Source organism: Ambystoma mexicanum, chromosome 6q, assembly GCF_040938575.1.
Source record: "Ambystoma mexicanum isolate Mex_15411 chromosome 6q, UKY_AmexF1_1, whole genome shotgun sequence".
Lineage (NCBI taxonomy): Eukaryota > Metazoa > Chordata > Amphibia > Caudata > Ambystomatidae > Ambystoma > Ambystoma mexicanum.
Genome location: NC_090937.1, coordinates 69,138,575 through 69,159,795, shown reverse-complemented (window position 1 = coordinate 69,159,795; position 21,221 = coordinate 69,138,575).

Here is a 21,221-nt window from a genome sequence, read left to right as displayed (position 1 = left end):
TTTTAATTTTAAACTTCATGATCTAATCCCTTCCATCATTCTCTGAAGTAATTTCACATTAACAAAACTCCTTTCCTGTTCAAGTGCTAAGGTGGCTTTTATCACTTCAGAATGGCCATTTATACTAATATGAATCCATGGCTGCTCATCTTTCATATGTATTTCAGCAAGAGTGGTGATGTGTTTTTCTGTGTCTGCTTTAGGAATTGTGTTTTGTTTGCACTTCTCTTCTTTCAAATAGAAGCACAATGTGTGTTCAGCTATTTCAGTTTGCCATTTCTTCCTAGGATCCAAACAAATCTGCACAGATTGTTTTTCTTTTTCACTTTGCATTTTGTCCTGACACATTAAAATAACAGTGACACTAGGCACACAGCTATTCTGGAGATACACTTCCACTGCATCATTTGATTTGGCAACAGTATGGCATTCATTTACGCTGCTGTTTTGTGACTTTATTTTCTTAGGCCTTAATGGTTTTTTGGTTAAATACCACAGAACCCCATTTACCCACCAATGAGAGGAGACAATCTTTTCAGGCAATCTGTTCCCATCAAGAATAGAATTTCACAAATATATGTGATCAATACTTCCTGTTTCATTCTGTGTTTTCCTATCTTTATGTCAACTTCAGTGACATCTTCAATAGGCACTTCCTCACCGTTAAAGTTATGTACTGGGCCTCCATTTTGTCTCACTTTGATCTGATTCTGTGGGGATCTCCCTTCTTTGACACTTTTTACCAATTCTTTGGACATAATTGTGGCCTATGCACCTGTGTCAATCATTGCAAATGTACTGCACTTCCCTTCCACAGTAATGGGAGCATATCTGTCCTCAACTTCCTCCAATACACACAAAAACTGTGACCCATTCTGGATTACGTGACCGCCGGCAGTTGAAGCACATCAGGGTTCCACTACACCAACTAGCGAGTTATGTACCTTCTCGGAAAATAATCCATATTCAATACGCCTGCCTGTATCTAGAACGTTTTCCCAGTAACAGGCCTCATATAGGAATGGCCACACCAAGGACCTTGAAATCCTTCCATTGTACGTAGACACTGAGACCCTTCGAGCCACTGCGCTCCCCAGATCCGACCTCATAGGATATTTCTACTTTTGGAATATCCCGTCCTGATGAAGGCCACATCACCTAAGCTCATTTAGCTTACCCGTTGGCTGAAACACTGTCGTGTTGACTTGTTCTATTGTGTGTGTTGTTGTTGTTCAACCCTACATTGTTTTTACGCATTTGTGCTGCTCATTATGCGACTACTTCACTAAGTTCTCTAGTCTCCTTCCCAAGGATTCCATAGAGAATGTCGAAGAAATACAATGATGCAACAAATATTCAACATTTTTTCCATGCAAACTGGGTACTATACCATGAAAATGGATAAATGTTGAGGTATCTTATGTTCCACTAAATCAAGTGTATCTGAAACACTCACTGCAAACAAATTAAATCTGAACTTCAGTGCACAGAATCATCCTGTCAAAAATGTGTCAGAAACTATATGTTGTACTCGGTGTCCACCACTTGAAGGTGCGACCAACTCAGGAGTCTGTTCATTCCTCTTTCAGCAGTGAGGTTCTCATGATCTTGCTCATTCTTGTTCTATATATGATATCTTGCAGTAAATACTTAATCCATAATAAGGCTTAGTCTCATATACTGCTGTTGCTGCGGATGGTACATAGGTACATAGAATGGCAAAGATGAAGGTGTTAAAGGGAGTCGATATGCCTAACAAGTTCAGTGCCCTGAATTAGCCAACATTAATTTGTAGCCTAAGGTCATCTAGGATTTAAGAGACTATGCATTTATTTTCATCCAGAAGATGGACACTAGAATGTATAGGGTCCAGAAGAAAGGTTGTTTCCAGAAATTATTGTAAATGCTTAGGTAGAGCTCTTTCAATCAAATTGGCAAACAATGATCAATTAGAAAGCGACTGAAGTCAAAGTCTGCATGCCTGTTAGGTAGGTGTGTGTTTTATGCCAGCTTAAATATTTCTAGGACAACACAAGACATTATCGTGGTTTGTGCAATAAACACATCAGGTTGCTCTGAATGCAGATTTTACCAATCCGTTTAATGCTGCATTTCAAGCAAGCTTTTGGATGATCGCACCCACCTCAGTTCCACTCGCATTCAACCACCATCCGCTCCCCTGCAATAAATTCCCTCACAAAAAAAATGTATTTGATCTTTCACATCTTGCATGCTCCCTCTGACTTCTGCACCCTACACTTCTGCACCCTACACACCTCCTGTTACACTGCCATGGAAATGTAAGAGACACTCCTTCTGGAGTCCTAGACATGATTTCCTTGATGGCTACTATCTTTACTGTTGTATTTCTCAAAATACTGGCATCTAGAAGGCTAGATTTTACCCTGGAATGCTAGTGGTGATAAAACCCTCATTTGAGTGATATACCAACTGTTAGCAGCCTTAGCTCCCTGTAATGGGCTTTGCTTTGCTCCAGGCATTACCTCAAATGATCCATAACCAAGGTTAAGGCTGCTATGGGCTTGTACAGACCAACAGCTCTGCCTCTATTGCCCAAGTAAAGAATGATTCAAGACATCTCTGAATTTGTAGGCTAAAAGGGGGGGGGGGGTACCTTCTGGTGGGCATACATCAGCCAGAAGCCCAAGCACTTGCTGGAATTGATCAATTGGATAATGTAACCTAAATTTGGAATCCCAAAAGCTGAGAACAAAGGGGCATTCCATATTCCTAGTGGTTATATATTTATTTCCATACAACGTGTAACACTTTAAGTAGACCTTGGGATATTACCAGCAAATAATTATGGTATGCTGTGCAAAGCTATTTAATGGGAATAATGTCATTTTTAATTGCCATGGGGTTTCTGGGTTCCTCAGCTTGTCATTTATATGGTGAAGCACTTTTGAGAAGGGATGTAAACAAGTGTTTCAAAAGGTGGTGCCCTTCATATTTAACTGATATATATATCAGTTAAATATGAAGGGCACCACCTTTTGAAACACTTGTTTACATCCCTTCTCAAAAGTGCTTCACCATATATATTTCCAGACGAATCTTACAAAATGATGTCTGTTCCCAGGTGATGGCTATGCCACTTGGATTCCATACCCATAATTTCCCAAGCTATCACAGCATGTAAAAATTGTTCTCACATGAACAGGTTTTCCTACATTGGCATTGTATACAGCATTCTTTTGGTCTCTTACCCAGAGATCCGTTTTCTGTTATACATTTTACTCAGCAAAATGTTGTGAGATGGTGTGGTTTCCGGAACCAAATGTTATTATAATGCTTTCCCATAAAGCCATGTATGCGACCGTCCATCAAAGTTTCAGTGATTAAAATGAAAGAGTACAGAAAGGTGTCCATCACAGCAAGAGAAGAAACTATAGCATGAGCTAAAAAAAGATAACAAGAATTAAAGGAGGAAAAAACCTCATAGAACTTTGTAATATTGGAGAAGATTGTGTGTTTTCAAATCAGGATGTTGTCCTCATTTGTTTGGCGGTACACCCTTATCCCCAACAAATGTGCATAGATAATTGTGAAAAGTGGAGTAGCCCAAACAAATAGCCTCTGTAGACATCAAAGTTTCATTAGGTTTCAACTCTTTCCACCAGCCATAGATGAGATTTTCGTCGGTTTAGATTCATCTGGAAATATACTGGTTAAATAAAAATACAAATTAAAGACAGATACACCAATAATCACTTCACGCTACAAATGGGATCAACATGAACGTTCTTCATGGCCTTTTGGTAGATATCTTAAAATCTCTATTCTACCATTTGGATCCAGTAGAATCCATTTAACTGATCAGATGGAATTTCCGCTATATCCTAGACAGTGGTGGTATTTATTGATCACAGTCTAGGCTTAATGCACGTGCTCTGTGGATACTTCCTTTGCTTCTGTATTTAATTTATTTTATTTTATTTTTTGCATTTATAAAGTGCAAAAACAGCCCGAGGGCATCGAGGCGCTGTTGCATGGAGAAGACAACTTAGTTACATGGAGCATACATAATTTGTTGCATGTATTGTATTACGTTGCATTACGTATTGTTATAATGTACATTACATAATATATTATGTGTGTGGGCTGATCAGCAAGCAGGTTCAGGCAAATAGCAGTGTCTTGGTAGCTTTGCAGAAAACGAGGTGGGATGGTTCTATTCAAGGTGGAGTGGCAGGGAGTTACATTGCATTGCGGCGATGAAAGGAAAGCTGGCACCGCCCGCTCTGGCTCGTCTCTGCATCTCGCATGTTCCTCTGAAAGCAGCTTCACTTTCAGCCCTGTTAGAAATGAGAAAAAAAGGTTGATCTTGGACTTAATGCCTAGCACACATTACCGGAACAGGTTTCAAATGATGTCACACATTGTTCATGCAATCATATAAAGCTCTAGTCTTGTTTCTCCTTGCTTCAATGAGGTCAGGAGTTGTGTTTGTACCAATGGCTCACTGGGTAGCCAAGGGCAAGGCATCACCTGCTCAGAGACGTTGGGCATGAGCTCTTGACACAGGCCACCTCCCATGTGAATGACTTCACTGGACTACCATAAGTAGTTTTCACCTGGGGATGAAGTGGGCACACCCGGCACTTAAACTCCCATAAAACAGGGATTATCCTTTGAGATCCTGCTGACACCCCCTAAGTTAACTCCCCCTCACCCCATGTCCCCCGCTTCGTCATCAGCATCAGTCAGCCCAGCTCTGAGGAAAAATGTATATTCAAGATAGGGTAACTTCCACATTCAAAGATAAACCAACAGAACAGAGGGAAAAACTCAAATATAGGAAGCGAATGCTAGGGCACTAAAATTCAATAAATAGCATATGGTGCTGAATACAATCCATTTATTAATACAAAACTGAAAATCTATTAGTGTGTTTATTTGTTGGTTTGTCTGTTCCTCATACAATTCCACATCATTTCTTTAATCTGCACCAGCTTTTGCACAGTTACCGGTTAGGACCCTCCAGACGTCACTAGCTGCATGACATTCGGACATCCGACCCCTTTCCCCAGATTTCAGCCACTGCATAGATGAGACGGTTTCATGAAAGCATCAAGGTGGTTGTAGAAAGATCGGACAGAGCGAATTTCAAGCATCTTGATTCAAGGAACAAAACTTAAAAGTCCATATGGGACTAAGAAAACCATGTTTCAAGGCACTAGGATGCACTGTTTCTGAAATATTTGCACCACAATTGGCCAAACATCAATATGGTTGTAGAAGAAGTGGACAAAGCTCAGTTTAAGTGTCTCAGTGCCAGCAACAAAACTCAAAGATCTTGAAAACCATGTTCAAAGGCCCTAGAACGAACAATTTCGGAGATATCTGCACCACAAAGTACTGCCCCACGCCTGCGTGAGCGCCCCAGTGTTTCACCAATCTGCACCAAATTATGCATGGCTACCTGTTAGGACCTTACGAACATTACTGGCTAGATAACATTTGGACAACCCACACCTTTCCTTAGATTTGAGCCCTTTCACACATGAGATTGTTCTCTGAAATCTGCAAAACATCAATTTGGTCGTCGAAGGACTGGAAAAAGCTCATTTCAAGTATCTCGATGCCAGCAACAAAACTCAAAGGTCCCCCTCGAAAATCATGTTTTAAGGACCTAGGATGCACCATTTGTAAGATATTTGCACTGCAACGTTTTGTTCCTTAGAAAATTCCACACTGTTCCACCAATCTGCACCCACTTGTGCATAGTTACCTATTAGAACCCTCCCGACATAACAGCCTGCATGACATTTGGATACCCCACCACTTTCCCCATCAATGTGGTCATAGAAGGACCGGACAGAGCTCATTTTAAATGTATCAACGTGAGAAACAAAACTCAAGGTCCCAGAGGGTCCTTGAAAACCATGTTTCAAGACCCTAAAAAAGCTCAATTTCTGAGATATTTGCACAGCAAAGCACTGCAACACATAGCACTACGCCAGGAAGAGGTGACAGGTGGGGAGGGCGCACAGTAAATCCCAGTATGCTGGAGTACGCCAACCCTTGTCTCCCTTCCACATCTGGTCTGGGGTATATAAGTCAGCCACACATGCTCATCCTCAGTTCACTTTACTTCAGGGTGGGAAGAACATCAAGCGATAAACGACTCAGAACAGGACACATTTTTCTTTTGTGTAATTTCAATCCAAATTAAAGAGAGTGTTTCCACATCTGTCTACACAACACGTACGGAGAAGGGGGGCCTTTGCTAGTCTATATATATAAAATGAAAAATCTGTTAGTCTGTCTGTTTATTCCTCATACAATTCCACACGGTTCCACCGAACTGCACCAGTGTTGCATAGACACCTGTTAGAACCCTGCGGAGATAACTGGCTACATTACATGTGGACACCCCACCCCGTTCCCTGGATTTCAGCCCCTGCACACATGAGGTGGTTGCCTGGAAGCAGTGAAACATCAAGGTGGTCGTTGAAGGGCTCATTTCAAACATCTGGACACAATGAACAAAACTCACGGTTGAAAGTCACGTTTCTAGGCCCTGTGATGCACTGTTTCCGAGATATTTGCACCACAACACATGAAACATCAATGTGGGCATAAAAGGACTGCACAAAGCTTCTGTCAAGCGTCTCGATGCCAGGAAACAGCTCCTTGAAAAATACATTTCAAGGCACTAGGACCTCTCATTTATGAGATATATGCACATCGATGCACTGCACTGTGCCAGGGTGAGGCGACATGTGGGGAAAGCGCATAGAAGATCCCATTATGTTGCAGCACAACCACTCTCCCTTCCCCTCCATGTCTGCTAGGTATGTAAGCCAGCCACATGTGCCCATTCTCAATGCAGAGTGCAAAGCACATCACACGATAAGTGACTAGGGACAGCGACCTACAAGATCATTGGATTTACATAAGCAAATCACAACAGGGAGAATCATTAATTTTCAAAACATGATGAGAGTGACATCATGTATGTCTACAGAACCCGTGCAGAGTATGGGTATATGTGCACCACAATTCACAAAGGTCACTTTAAGCGGCTAGATGCCAGGAACAAAACTCAAAGTTTCCCTTCAAAACCATGTTTCAAGGCCCTAGGACGCACCATTTTTCTGAAATATTTGCACCTCAATGCAAAAAATCGGCAAAACATAAATGTATTCATACAAGGACCGGACAGTGCTCAGTTTTAAGCATCTCAACGTCAGGAATAAAACTCGAAGGCCTCGAAAAACACGTTTCAATGCCCTAGGATGCATCGTTTCTTAAATATCAGCAATGCAACTCAAAGCAAAACATTGCTTCACTCCTGGGTGAGGCGAAAGGTGGGGAGAGCGCACAGTAGGTTCCATCATGCTACAGCATGCCAACTCTCACCTCTCCTTCACGCCTGCTCTGGAGTATGTAAGCCAGCCACACAAGCCCATTCTCAGTGCAGTTAACTTCAGAGTGCAAAGCACATCCAACAATAGGATTACTGATTGTCAACAAGTGATGAGAGTGTTATCTTGTCTGTCTACAGAACCTGTGTGAAGAATGTGTATTTTGGTAGTAATGAATATTGTATAGTTACCAGAAAAAGAAATAGGGCCTCATTATGGCCATAGCACTCCCGTAATGAAGGGTGCCGGTACGGCACCGGCACCCTTCATTATGGGACGCCCTATTACGAGGTTCCCTTGCGGGACCCAGTAAGTAGGCCTGGTAAAACCAGGCATCCTTAGCGGGTCCCGCGAGGCGGCCAAGGAGCTAATAACGGGCCCGTTCGTAACAGGCCCGTTATTAGCCCTCCCCCCCATTCCCATTGAGCCCTATACGGGCTCTAATGGGAATGGGGATGGGTTTTTCCAATGAGGACTTACCGGGTCCTCCATGGTTGGAATAGCCTGGTAAGTCCTCATTGGAGGAAACCGGTACTGGAATCCGGTATGGAGGCATCCATGCCCTTAGTAAGGGCATGGCTGCCTCCATACTCGTAATGAGGCCCATGGTAATGACAAAAGATTTTTTTTTTTAAAGAATATTGTTAATTACGTAATAATTCGTTTTTTGTGTATATTTTTTAAAACATTTTATGAAATGAAATCACTATTACATTAAAAAAGACATCCAATGTATTTACTTCCACGTAATAATATCATGCATATCATTCACTATGCATGATTATGTATACTTGATACCAAATAACAAAGACCAACATTCATTTATTCTACACTAAAGTTCCCATTTCTACCAACAACTATGGACAATAAAAACAAACATGCATTGTCAAAAGAAGAAACAAATGATTGTAGATTCAAAAAGATAACATTTATAAATATGGTTATTTTGATGTTACAGCCTTCATTTAAATCTTATTGATAGCTGATAAAATCAACTAGAGATTTGGCGCACTGTACTTCCTTCTTCAGTCTTGTACCCATGCCTTCTTCAGGACAATAAAAACAATGAGAGTGTCAAATGGGAATCATTTCTACACCCATTAAACAGGTGCAGGGAAAATGTCACTACTCACATCAACCTTGAAATAACCACATAATACACTTATTCACACCCAGATTGAGTACAAGAACAAAAAAAGGAAGCAGTCTCCCTTATTTAACAGCTAACCACCACCCTATCCCTTGAAAAATCATAATGTCTAAACTATATTCACCCTGTATGTAAGGAAGTGATGCATCACAATGGCAATGAGTTAAAGGACCACACAAACTCATGTGTTTTCCTTGAGGGTAACACAAGATAGATGTTATTATTTTTAATTTATAAATTCAAAGCTGGAGAATTTCTACTTGTGGCTCCAAATCCTTGAAGGAAAAAGATCCATATCAGCTGGTGAATATTAGTATTTATGGAGCCAATCATTTACATTGGCAAAAAGGAGAAAGTAAGCTCACCTGACTCATACCTTCCAAGCAGAGTAGGAAGGATTACCCAAAGTCTTGTTTTCAAGATGGATAGGGTTTTTGGTGTGCCTTTACTTTTTTAAAGATTGCACATTAAAACTTCCTCATGTGACAATTGACATCTGGCCTGCAGGAGTACAAGAATGAGTACAGACTAAAGCGCCTACTCAGCACTCAGTTAAAAGATATACATGCTTTGTCTTTTGTGGTAACCTGGGCTGAGGAACGGCTATACTCTCAAGAGCGGTGTGAATGTAGCAACCCCCAAAAAGTATAACAGTACAGAAGAAAAAGGACTGTGCAATGAAGGTTCCATTAAAATACATACACTTTTTTTTATTGAATTTAGCTGAGAAACTCAACTTTTATCAAATTTAACATCTCATTCACATTTGACAACATTTTAAAAAAACATACAAAAATTTGCAATTTTTTGGGGAAAGAAAAATTCCAAATATGTGAAACAACAATTGAGCTCTTATCCAAAGGAAACATCACACTCAAAGATAAAACAAATAAATCGACCATAGTCAAAGTTAAAAGAAAGGGAAAAATAGCTCTAACAAAAGTTGACCAACACCTTCATATACACCTAAGCATATTTACATAATAAAATAGAATTTATACACTTTAATTAACACACTATGTGCAATAATAAGTAAATAGGAAACGCTACACAAAACCCACCCCTGAAGAAAGATTACTCAGCACTCTCGGCAATGATCAAGGGTGAGAGGCAAGTATAAACCACAGGATATGTTCATGAGTAGAAAGAGGAATCAGATTGACCTAGCCAGTCTCTAGGGCCCAACAAATGGCCCGAGGGGGCAGTTAGCAATCAATAATACCATGTTGTGGGTCTTGATGGTTAAACAGCATAGAACCAGGCTTCGAGCTGTTGTGCAAGCAGTTTGAGCTAATTGTGGGTGCACCGAGTCATGATGATCCCGATGGAAACTTGCTTCAAGTCAATAGAATTGGGTGGCTCAGAGCGCTTTGAAGATGCCGTTCGAGCTATGCAGGTTGGATTACCCACCAGGATTGATTCAGATTGAGTCAGTCTGAGACATATGGTAACTGGTGGGTTAAGGTTGGCAATGGTTTGAAGCAGTAATTGTTTGTGCAGTTCAATGAAGCAGCAGTTCAATGTTGAGCCGGGTCAAGTCATTTGGTAACTGATGGTTCGAGTCGAGCTAAGCGATTGACTGGCTTTGAGAGGTACAATGTGGCATCAAGCTAGTTTGAGATGCATGCACGCTGGTTCAAATGGTTCAGTCAAGTGTGAAAGTCAGCAACAGCATGTCCTGTAGTTTGAAATTTGGTGAACCCAGTTTAAAAGCAGTTTGACTGGTTTGAGACAATGAAAACAGGGATCCTGGCTACCTTGGGTCTCATGATGTTGTGAATCCCAATCCAGAGATTCAAGGAGCAGATTAGTCCTTCTTCTCAGGCTCCCAGACTTGGGGAGGCTGGCACACAACTACAGGATTCCTTCGGCATGGTGAGGTCCTGGGTAACATTGTGGCTGGCAGATAAACAGGTCTTGAACCAGCAGCAGCAATGGATATGTGTATTCACACTAATACAGATGAGCCTCTCCAATGTGTGCATTCCCCGTTCATCCCGGTACAGATCACCATGTTATTTTAGCCACACATTAACACTTATCATGCTTGCTTTATCATAGATGACCAGTACAAAATGCAATGCCACAATAAGAAACTATACATAGACCTGTGCACCAAAACTCCAGTCTAGCAAAGTTATAACACTTATCATGTTTGCTTTATCATAGAGCCCCAGTAAAAATGCCATGCCACAATTAGAGAATATAGCTAGACTGGATGCATCAGAATATGCCAGTCTAGCCATGTAATAACATGCATCATGTTTTCGTTATCATAGAGGCCCAGTGAAACATGTTATACCACAGTAAGAAATAGCTATACTAAGGCACAAAAATACCAGTCTAGCGATGTAACAACAATTATTCTGCTTGCTTTATCATAGAGGCCCAATAAAACATGGTATGCCACATTAAGAAATAACTACACTAAGGCACCAAAATGCCAGTCTAGCCACAAATAACAATTATGCTTGCTTTATCATATATGCCCAGAAATTATAGCTAGACTGGTTGTGTTACAATATGCCATTCTAGCCACATTATAAGACTTGTTATGATTGCTTTATCCTAGATGGCCAGTAAAAACTTTCATGCCACATTAATAAATCATACATAGACTGGATGCATTAAAATGTCAGTTTTATCATGTAGTAACATGTTTCATGATTGTTTTATCATATAGGCACAATAAAAAATGCCATGTCATGGTTAGAAATTATAGCTAGACTGACGGCACCAAAATATGCCAGTCTATTTTATGTAATAACACTGATCAAGCTTGCTTTATCATAAATGTCCAGAATAATATGTTATATTATACCACAGTAAGAAATAGCTATACTAGTTGCACCAAATGCAATTCTGAACACATAATTTTAGGAATACGCATGGCAGCATTTCCCAGAGGGCACAAGAGTGGACAGTCCGTTCATCTAGTGCTGCCTGCCCCCGAAACATGAGAAGGAAATGGCTGCCTTTCTGGCAAAGGCAGAAGACATTGTTTCTGTCACGTTGGCAGCTACTATGGAAACGGTGGAAGTCCTGCCTCATACGCCGCAGTGCAGCGAGGAGGCATTTTACTCCAAGTCACGTGATGCATTTCCCGAGACACGGTACGAATAAGAATAGGATTCATTCATGCCTCGGTGCTTCTTAATGAGGTTGCTACTATCACGTTTCCTGTTTCATTGTCTGGTTTCATGGTTCTTGTTAGCATTTCCTGCTTACTAGTTTCTGTTTCTGTGCCTCTTGTCTTTGGGATTCCGGTCCGCCAAACTTTCGGCTGCGGCGTCGAAAACCAACGTCCTGTTTTGCTACTTGAACTGATCAGAAACGGCTTGCCTTATGGACTGTCTCTGCCTTATGTTTCTGCTCCCAGTAACCACCCACACCCTTCTATTGAGCCGGATTGCTTTAAGAACTGTTTTTTGCCTTCTGATTCTGTCCCTGATAATCACCCGCTCCATCCCTTGACCTGGCCTGCAATCATAGACTGCATCCACGTTCTGATTCTGTACTGGTAACGCCCACCTCCTTTTGATCAGGCGTGCTACATGGACTGAGTTTGATACATGTTCTTGTCCTTGGTTATTGCCCGCAGCGTTCGAGACCAGGATACTCATAAAGATTGCATTGGTATACTCCTCAGCTGGTCTGCTGTCAGCCATCCCCTTCCCTTCCACCCTCATTGTTCTTCAACCTTGCCTCAACCACGTTCACTGCCTACTACTGCCGACCTCCAGAATTATTGATTGGTACTAGAGACAATTGGTACATCACCTGGAATAGGCATCCTCGTTCCATCGGGGTACGGTTGCTGAACTTTGGAAAATTGAGAGATCTGGACAGGCATCCTCATGTGGTCGGGGTAGGATTGCTGAACTGTGGAACATTTAAAGACCTGGACAGGCGTCCTCCTGCCTTCGGGACAGGTTCTCCAGCTACAGATCACCACAAGCACAGTCCGGACTAATGACTTTGAATCAACTGGTAAGAACAGTGAATCATTGGGTATTCTCTTCTGTTCTACTTCGATCATTGGTTCCTTCGTATTCATTACTCCTTACCCTCATATTGCAGACCATTACGTCAAACACCTATTGCCAACACCCCGCACCTTGCCTTGTGGAATTCATCTTCCACCAACTCAAGGTTGGTTTTCGTCTGCTCTACCTATTGTTGGTATTTGGTTAGTGTAGAACTGGTTCTAAGGATTGTCTTTCTCTCCTTCTACAGCCATTGTGTTGAGGGTACTTGTGTTACATCTTTCAACTAATTGATCCTTCTACTTGTCATTACACATCAAGTAGAGGGGTACATTTGTGGGAAGAATTTGTCAGCGACTAGTTTTGCGTATTCCGGACGGTTCTTCTTTTGAGCCACCAGGCAAGATCTGGGTAAGTCTGACAAATTCAGAAGCCTATTCATAGAGAGATGGAAACAGCTGACACCCTAGATACCTTGGTCCGATTGGTCTCAGACCTCCGTGCTGACAGGACAACCACTCATGAGGCAACACATCAGCGTATAGATGCATTACAGGCCTCCTCCGCCTCTGACAGAGCCGATGCTTCAGTCCCATCTTTGGGGGCTTCTGGTTCAGCTTTTCCAGCACCACAGCCTAACCTGGTACCGGTAATCATGTCAACACAGTTCCCTCTGCCCCCAGGAGTGGTTTAATGGCGACCTGAGATCATACTGCACTTTCATCAACCAATGCAGACTCCATTTCCTGTGTCGCCCAGCTGCATTTCCCAATTCCACCACTAAGGCGGCCTTTGTTCTTTCTTATTTGGATGGCACAGCCATGGCCTGGGCTAACCCACTGCTTGAAGAGAACAGCTTCATGTTGTATGATTGTGACGCTCTTATCGATGCCATGGGACGAGTTTTTGACACCCATTACAAAACTCAAGCCACCGACCTAGAATTCCTTAACCTGCATCAAGGGGAATCTCCATTGTTGTCCTACCTAGCTAAATTTAACCAACTAGTGGCCATAACGAGATGGCCAGAGGAAAAGATATCAGCCATCTTATATAAGGGCCTTTCAGAATCCCTGAAAGACACCTTGGCCACTGTTCCGGTTGTCCCTACTGCTTTCCCTGACCTCTTGGATTTGGTATTGCAAATTGATGCTAAAAAAGCTAAGAGGCAGGGCGAGAAAAGACCTCAACCTCCGGTTTCTGCACTCTCGGATATGCCTGTGAGCAAAGAAGTCGAACCCATGGAAATCGGGGTGAAACGGAGCCCTGTGTCAGTGGCAGAAAGGGAAAACAGACGGAGGAACAATCTGTGCTATTACTGTGGCTCTCCTGAGCATTTCCTTCTCTCTTGTCCCAAGAAACCAACCAAAAAGGTGGGAAACTCCAAAGCTCAGCAATAGATGGGGTTTGTTTACTGAGTACCCTGTCACAGGATCCATTTTATTCCCATGGGTTATCGCCTTTCATGTATCCAGTAACTCTTAAATCCTCTAGTCAGTCATGGGAGGTACAGGCGATCATTGACTCTGGGGCGACCGGTAATTACATCGACATTCATTACGCCCGTGAAATCGGATCAATGCAGTGGATGGCACCAACTTAATATCAGGTATAGTCACTGAAAACACTGTAGAACTCATTATGACCATGGAGAACAGATTTACAGAGTGTATTTCATTTGATATGATCCCTGCTCCCCAATTCAGGTTAATCTTGGGCCTTCCATGGCTTACGCAGCACAATACAGAAGTCGATTGGTGAGAGCATGAGATCCACTTCACATCCAACCATTGTGAATCCCGTTGCCTAGAGCCTATCCCACCTAACATAACCAATCCTTGCCGGCCTCTACTAGAAGCTACACCAGTGATGGGCTCTGTCACGTCTATGGTCATTCCTAAAGAATTACGCTTCCTACATGGATGTCTTCGATAAGGGTAATGCTGAGCAATTGCCCCCTCACAGACCATACGATTGTCCCATTGATCTGATTCCTGGAGCTCACACACCCAAAGGATGAGTCTATTCCCTCCCACACAAAGAAAACGTTGTCCTAAAGGACTTTATTGATAAAGCACTCACCATGCGATTCATTCGGCCTTCCCGGTCACCTGCCGCTTCCCCACTTTTCTTCGTACCGAAGATAGAAGGAGACTTCCGGCCGTGCATTAATTATAGAGATCTCAACGCGGCAACAATCAGGAACCAATACACTCTACCACTGATCTCTGTTTTGTTGGTGTCATGGCCACTAGTCAAGGGGCTAGTCCTTCCTCATCCCCAGGGTCCCATTGGATGCAGTCCTGGTGCCTCTGGTGCCAGGCTCATGTAAAAGTGTGCTCTGCACACTCTGACAAGGGTGTGTGCAGCTGGGCCGGGCATGGCCATAAAACAGAGCTGGAAGGCACGTGCTACAGTCCCAAAGAAGGGCAAGGTGGAGCCAGTTGGTGGGACTAAAGGCAGGGGCCTGAGCCAGCCTATATAAGGCCAGCCTATCCACGTGCCTTCGCTTCGCGTTATTCTGCTTTCAGCAGCGTAACGCTCTCTGCTGTGCTTACCTGCGCATTACTGGATTCCTGCAGCCCCATCCTGAAGATATTCCTGAGAACGCTCCTTACCTGCAGTCTACTGCTACAACACAGCGCGCGCCTTCCACCCCAACTACTCCATCGCTGAAGACGCTTCTTACCTGTTGCCAGCCACTACAATGCTGGGCGCGCATCTTACCTGCTGCCAGGCGCTACATCACTATGCTCGCATCTTACCTGCTGCCAACCACTACATCGCTGAGAGTGCATTTTACCTGCTGCCAGCCGCTACATCGGTGAGAGCGCTTCTTACCTGCAACTCATCACAGCCCGGAGTCGAACTCTTCCTCTTACCTGCATACCATCACGGTCGGAGTCAAAGTCTTCTTTCTCACCTGCATTCCATCACGGTCAAAGTCAGAATCTTCATCCTGCAACCGTGAATCTTCATCGAGAATCCGGACACCAATCTTCATAGTCGGCCTGCACCTACGAGGAAATAAGAACACAACAGGTTAGAACTCATATGTATATCGAATGCACGGCCACATCATACAAAAGACTAGAGTTCCCTTATAAAGACCAACTTAACTGTCACTGTTGAAACTCTTTCAGTCTCTAAGGTCTTCCGGACTCTCTTCGGTCCTGATTTACTTCTCCGTACCTATGGAAATGGAATGAGACATTGCAAGAATAATTATTAGATGAAATACATACAGTCTAATCGAACAATAGTTATAACAAAAGACTTACCTTCAAAGTGGATTGGTCGTAGCTGGTCTGGATCAACACTCCCACAGACCAGTGAAGCAACTTGGTCCATTCTTCACGCCCCTGCTAGTATAAGCAGGACGGATAGCTCAACATTACAAAACTACAGGTGAGCTTATATGAGAAAGCACTGGCACACCGTATTTTGGCACGAAAGGGTTGGGGGAAGTCACGATATCCCCACTCCATTTTCATTGGCTCTCCTCTTCACTCAGAGGCAACACCCATCTCCCGAGCTGCAGGTCCAACCACAATCTGGAGGGGAAGGAGATTCCGAGGAGTCAAGTCAAGAGTGGGCTCCAACCGTGCCCCAACGCCCCCGCGGAGACGAGGTGAGCATAACAGTTGGATCAATTGGGTTCATCTGTTTTGTTCAGCAAGTTGGATCTGAGGGGAGCATACAACTCCACAAGGGTGTTGAGTGGAAAACCGCCTTCAAGACACTGTACGGCCTGTTTGAATACAGAGTCATGCTGTTTGGACTTTGCAATGCTCCGGCCATGTTTCAAAGTTTCATGAATGATATATTCTCAGATATGATGGACAGGTATATTGGTGAATCTGGATGATATACTGATTTACTCCTCGTCATATCAACAACACGTTGAGCATGTGACATCAGTGCTCCAACGCTTGCGGGAAAACCCCCTCTATGCAAAGGGGGAGAATTACATTTTTCACACTACCGAGGTTGAGTTTCTTGGTTATGATCTCACTAATAAAGGGATCAGGATGAATCGAGCCAAAGTCAAAGCTTTATTAGACTGACCAGCTCCTACTACTGTAAAAACCTTGCAATCCTTCCTGAGTTTTGCAAACTTTTATCAGTGTTTTGTGCAGTCGTTCTTGGAAGTGGTGGCCCCATTAACCACCCTGACCAGCAACAAATGACCTTTTGAGTGGTCAGCTGCAGCACCAAAAGCTTTCGACCAACTGAAGACGGTCTTCACCACAGCTACGGTGTTACAGCATCAAAACCCCACTTTGCCTTTTCACGTTGAGGCGGATGCCTCTGGTATAGCCATTGTGACTATCTTATCACACCCATGTGCCGATACGGATGGCCTCCACCTGGTTGCGTTCTTTTCACGCAAACTCACTTCTTATGAGTGTAACTATACTGTCACAGAGAGGGAGCTACTGGCGATATGAGACGCTTTTAAGGAGTGGAGGCACCATTTGTTAGGAGCAATGCACGCAGTACAGGTGTTTACGGACCATCAAAACCTCTTAGCTATGAAGTCAGTCAGATGAACAACGACTAGGCATGCTCGTTAGCATGAATTCATTTCAAAGTTTGACTTCACTATCACATATGGACCCGGGCGCATGCATTCCAAAGCTGATGCTCTCTCTCGCATGCATGGTTCTACCACTGACACCAAACCAATAAATACGCTTCTTCTACCACATCAGGTGGTGTGTGGTTGTATGCCACAGTTGCCTCTTCGTCAGACCCTTCAGAAATGGGTGTTAAAGCATAATGACGAAGTGAAGGACCCCGAATTAGAGATTGTACACTCTTTGCCATACTTCCAAGGGCGGATCTACATGCCAGATGGCAGTACCCGTCATACTGCTATGTCACGGTGCCATGTTTCCATGTTTTCAGCACATCCAGGTAGAAGGAAGACCGTGGACATCTTACAGAGAAGGTGTTGGTGGACGTCCATGCAGAAGGATGTTGCCGGATACATTGCTTTGTGTGCCATATGTGGCCAGTGTAAGAACACCCCAGCCAAACCCATGGGTTTATTGCAACCTCTACTGATCCCAGATCATCCTTGGATGATGCTGTCCATGGATTTCATTGTTGAACTACCCGCAGTACAGGAGTATAACACCATATGGGTTGTGGTGGATTATTTCACCAAAATGGCACTCTTCAGTCCATGACAGGGTCTTCCGAGATGTTCATGAAAAAGGTATTCTGCTTCTTTGGGCTCCCGTCTATCATCATAACTGATAGAGGAACGCAATTTACATTGCACTTTTGGAAAGCCCTCACAGCGTCGTTTGGCATTGATGACAGATATTCTAGCGCATACCACCGCAAACGGATGGCCAAACAGAGAGGCTCAAGGCCACCCTTGAGCTGTATCTCCATTGCCTTCTCCTTCAGCACCAGGAAACATGGCTATCGGTATTAGTGGCAGCAGAAATTGCTTATAATAATTTGGTTCATACTTCCACAGGCTTGACCACATTTTCTGCACTCTATGGTCAACACCCGCAAGCCTTGCCTTTGGATCCATCATTACCCCAAGAAAACCCTGCCACCCTTGACTGAATTAGAGACCTAACTGCTGTGCACCAGAATGTAGAACGGCATTTAAGAGAAGCACAGGCCAGTGCCAAAACCTTTTCAGACGCCCGTCGTTCTCCATCTCGCGACTAACAAGTCGGAATGAAAGTGTGGCTGTCCTCTTGTAATCGACATTTGCCTGGTCGTCGTTCTCTGTTACCTCATTTTTTGAGACCTTAAGTTATTACCAAACTCATTGGTCCGCTAGCAGTGAAGTTGGAATTGCCCCCTTCCGGGCATATTCATCCTGTCTTTCACGTTTCCTCAGTGAAACCATGTCCTCCAGGCACTCGCTTACCTACTCGTCCACATTCTATTACCATCTTGGGTTCGGAGGAGTACGAGGTTAATGCCATACTTGACACCAAGATCAGGAATGGGGTCAGGCTGTATCTGATTGACTGGAAAGGTTATGAGCCCGAGGATAGGATTAAGAACCTGCAGAGAATCTACATGCCCAGCGGCTACTGACCCTTTTTCTCTCAGCTCCGGTGGCGGTTGTGCCTTTAGGGGAGGATACTGTTAGGAATCTTCATGGCAGCATGTCCTAGAGGGCACAAGAGCGGACAGTCCATTCATCCAGTACTGACTTCCCCCTAAACATGAAAGGAAATGGCTGCCTTTCTGGGAAAGGCAGAAGACATTGTTTCTGTCGCGTTGGCAGCTACCATGGAAACAGTGGAATCCCTGCCTCATATGTTTTGCTCCAAGTCACGTGACGCATTTTCCAAAATGCGTTACGCATAAGAATAGGATTCATTCATGCCTCTGTACTTCTGAATGAGGTTGCTACGATCATGTTTCCTGTTCATTGTCTGATTTCATGGTTCTTGTTAGCGTATCCTGCTTACTAGATTCTGTGCCTCTTGTCTTTGGGATTCCGGTCCACCAAACATTCAGCTCTGGCGTCGAGACCCACGTCCTGTTTTGCTACTTGTACTGATCTGACACGGCTTGCCTTACGGACTGTCTCTGCCTTATGATTCTGCTCCCGGTAACCACCGGCACCCTTCTATTGACCCGGATTGCTTTAAGGACTGTTTTTTGCCTTCTGATTCTGTCCCTGATAATCACCCGCTCTATCGCTTGACCTGGCCTGAAATCCCGGACTCCATCTGCGTTTCGATTCTGTCACTGGTAGTCGCCTGCCTTTTTTTTTTACCATGCATGCTACATGGACTGAGTTTCCTACACGTTCTTGTCCTTGGTTATTGCCTGAACCCTTAGAGACCCGGATACTCATAAGGATTGCATTGGTATACTCCTCAGCTGGTCTGCTTTCAGCCATCCCCTTCTATTCCACCCTAATTGTTCTTCAACCTTGCCTCAACCACGTCCACTGCCTACTACTGCCGACCTCCAGAATCATTGATCGGGACTAGAGACAATTGGTACCCCACCTGGAATAGGCATCCTCGTTCCGTCAGGGTAGGGTTGCTGAACCTTGGAACATTGAGAGATCAGGACAGGCTTGCTCATGCCGTCGGGATAGGATTGCTGAACTGTGGAACATTTAAAGACCTGGACAGGCGTCCTCGTGTCGTCGGGACAGGCTCTCTAGCTAGAGATCACCACAAGCACAGCCTGGACTAACGACTTTGAATCAACTGGTAAGAACAGTCAATCATTAGGTATTCTTTCCTGTGTTCTACTTCTATCATTGGTTCCCTCATATTCATTACTCCTTAGCCTCATATTGCAGACCATTACATCAGAAGAGATTCACGAACACTTATTGCCAACACCCGCACCTTGCCTTGTGGAATTCATCTTCCACCAACTCAAGGTTGGTTTCGTCTGCTCTACCTATTGTTGGTATTTGGTTGGTATAGAAATGGTTCTAAGGATTCTCTTTCTCTCCTTCTACAGCCATTGTGTCGAGGGTACCTGTGTTGAATCTTTCAGCTAATTGATCCTTCTATCTGTCAAACACATCAAGTAGAGTGGTACATTTGTCGGAAGAATTCATCAGCGACTAGTTTTGCGTATTCCGGACGGTTCTTCTTTTGGGCCACAAGGCAAGATCTGGGTAAGCATGACACATAATAACACTTATCATGCTTGATTTATCTCAGATTCTCAGTCAGCATGCCATACCACTGTAAACAAAAACTAGACTGGCTGTACCAATATGATAGTCTAGCCATGTCATCCAGGTTATCATGATTAGTTTATCATAAATGCCCATTAAAACATGAAGTGCCAAACTAGGAAATTGTAACTATACTGGCTGCACCGAAATATGCCAGTCTAGCCACGTAATAACATGCGTCATGTTTGCTTTATCATAGAGTCCCTGTAAAAAAATGTTATGCCACAGTAAGAAAAAACTATACAAAGGCACTGAAATGCCAGTTCAGCCAGGTAACAACATTTATCATGCTTGCTTTATCATAAATGTCCGGTATAAAAATTCCATGTCAGATTAAGACATTATAGGTAGACTGGCTGCACCAAAATGCAACTCTAGCCAAAAAGTAAACTTATTGTGCTTGCTTTATCATAGATGCCCAGTAGAAAATGCCATCCTTCCATAGGAAATTATAGCTAGACTGGTTGCATTAACATACGCCATTCTATCCACATAATAATGCTTGTTATGATTGCTTTATCCCAGATGCCCAGTAAAAAAATGTCATTCCACATTAAGAAATGATACATAGACTGGATGCATTCACATGTCTGTTTTATCATGTAGTAACATTTGTCATGATTTTTTTTATCATAGAGGCACAATAAGAAATGCCATGTCATGGTTAGAAATTATAGCTAGACTGACTGCACCAAAATATGCCAGTCTAGCCATGTAATAACACCAATCAAACTTGTTATATCATATTGGCCCAGTATAACATGTTATACCACACTAAGAAATAGCTATACTGGGTGCACCAAAATGCCATTCTGAACACATAATAACACTTATCATGTTTGATTTATCTCAGATGCTCAGTCAACATTCAATGCCACAGTAAACAAAAACTAGACTGGCTGTACCAAAATGATAGTCTAGCCATGTCATAAAACATATCATGCTTGATCAAGCCTTCTTAAGTTCCTCTTACAGCGCCTTGATGCCTTTGGGCT